The sequence below is a fragment of the Nanorana parkeri genome, unplaced genomic scaffold, assembly GCF_000935625.1.
Source record: "Nanorana parkeri isolate BGI_ZX_2015 unplaced genomic scaffold, ASM93562v1 scaffold1390, whole genome shotgun sequence".
NCBI classification, from domain to species: Eukaryota; Metazoa; Chordata; class Amphibia; order Anura; family Dicroglossidae; genus Nanorana; species Nanorana parkeri.
Window position 1 is genome coordinate 46190 of NW_017307658.1, and position 2268 is coordinate 48457.

General features: G+C 52.3%; 1 protein-coding gene across 1 annotated transcript in view; it reads left to right on the top strand.

Moving 5' to 3' along the window:
* Positions 1 to 612: 612 nt before the first annotated feature.
* LRRC24 (leucine rich repeat containing 24) overlaps positions 613 to 2268 on the top strand; it is a 56589-nt gene continuing 54933 nt past the window's right edge. Inside the window, exon 1 of the mRNA XM_018569763.1 lies at positions 613 to 750. The gene's annotated coding sequence lies outside the window, so the exon portion shown is untranslated. The remainder of the gene's footprint in view (positions 751 to 2268) is intronic.

Sequence of the window (2268 nt, forward strand, 5' to 3'; positions counted from 1 at the left end):
TGGGGAAAAGATCAGCTGCAGGACGCCTACAGGGAGTGACTAGGCCTTTGTCCTCACTGACCTCTGTAGCAGCACGCACTCTGGAGCAATTCATCCTCAGAGTTCACAGCAAAAGCTCTCATGTCTTTGTCTGAGTCACTGCTGGGAGAGGGAACAGCAGCGGCATCAGTGTTCAGAAAAGCTCCACATGTTAGCATTAAAGAAGCCATCCTGGAGATGCAGTCAGTGGCTTTGCCCGGGCTAAGATGATGTCATCAGTCTGCTGCAGGCAGGAGGAAGCATTTCCTCAGTCTCCCCTCCCCCAGTGATCAGTCTGCTGCAGGCAGGATGACGCATTTCCTCAGTCTCCCCTCCCCCAGTGATCAGTCTGCAACATTGTAACTTTGTATTCAGTTGCAAGGTGAGAGGCTGCAGCAGGGGGCTGATCTGTGTCAGAGTGTTTAGCTGCACAGGCACCGGGATTCACATGATGGTGTCATCTCTGAGCCGGGATCTCAGTCCAGGAAGTAGCTCGTGCAACATAAAATATTGCAGCTGCCATTCCTGGCAGCAAAAGGGTTAAAAGATGGAAACGTTGCCACTGAAAGGGTTAAAGCCTCCACATAGAAGCCAGGGATGGAGCAGCCGGAGGATGGAGGGATGCTCGGGGAGGCGATCAGATCTGGGGGGACCGGACGGCGCCGGAGCTGATCAATCGATGGATTATTAAAGGGGCGCAGCATGAGAGATCAAGGACTATTCACTTCCCTGGTGAGTACCTACCTGCTCTCGTCATACACACCCTGCTACCTACCTGCACTCATCCGTATTCTGTATCCGGGGTCCCCGCTGTGACCACATGGCCGATCCCACCACCATCCATCACTCGCAGACACCTACCTACCCCCCAAAGACAACTACCTACCCCCCTCCCCCTTCACTGGCATAGACATCACCAACCTGCCCCCTTCTGTGGTAGAGACACCTGTCATCATCTTCCTAATGGACACTTACCTGCTTCACATGTGGAGAGATACCTACCCGGGAGCGGTACAAGATACTGACTTCTCTATCACCTACCTGTCCTTCCCCATGGATGATAAACAAGGCACCCCCAACCCCCCCTCATTGGCAGAGAGACACCTACCTGTCCTTCCCCATGGATGATAAACAAGGCACCCCCAACCCCCCCTCATTGGCAGAGAGACACCTACCTGTCCTTCCCCATGGAGTACAAGATACTGACTTCTCTATCACCTACCTGTCCTTCCCCATGGATGATAAACAAGGCACCCCCAACCCCCCCTCATTGGCAGAGAGACACCTACCTACCCCAGTAAAAGATACTGACCTATAGCTGTCCACCGTCACCCCCATCAATAGACCCCTCTCTACTAGACTGACCTGCCCCCCTTACCTGCCCGCAGTAGGTGCTCACCTATACCGTGTCCTCCTTGTCCGCACAGCCACCTACCTGCCCCCAGGTGTAATGAATACACAGGATGTTCTGCTCAACCCGATTGCCGTTACTGTGTAGATGATACATTGTAATCTCCTCCTTACATGGCACATCCGTGTGGAAGAGACTCGGGTCCCCCAATATATCTATATGTGACCCCCCCTTTCCCTTTATAATGTGGTCCTAGGGAACCCCCAGAGGTCCATATCAGTGTATGCCGCCCATAGGACCCATCTGCTGTACAGCATCGCCTTGTAGAATAGACCCAGGTCACCCCATATTATATATCCTATATGTGACCCCTTTCCTATAGAACCCCCAGAGGTCCATATCAGTGTATTCCATCCATAGACCCCCCATCTGCTGTCTTTTAACGTAGACCCCGGTCATCCCATATATATATGCATGTGACCCCCTTTCCCTTTACAATGTGGTCCTATAGAACCCCCAGAGGTCCATAGAACCCATCTGCCTGTAGACCATGTCCCTGTGGACTAGACCCAGGTCACCCCATATTATAGATCTATATGTGGCCCCCTTTCCTATAGAACCCCCAAAGTCCATATCAGTGTATGTTGTCCATAGGACCCATCATCTTATAGACTAGACCCAGGGCACCCCATAATATATACATGTGACACCCCCATTTCCATCCTCTGTGATCCCATAGAACCCCCAGAGGTCCATATCAGTGTATTCCATCCATAGACCCCCCATCTGCTGTAGACCATGTTCTTGTAGACTAGACCCAGGGCACCCCATATTATATGTGACCCCCTTTCCTCCAGCTGCCCCTATCAGTGTACACCATCCATGGCGCCTGCCCACTC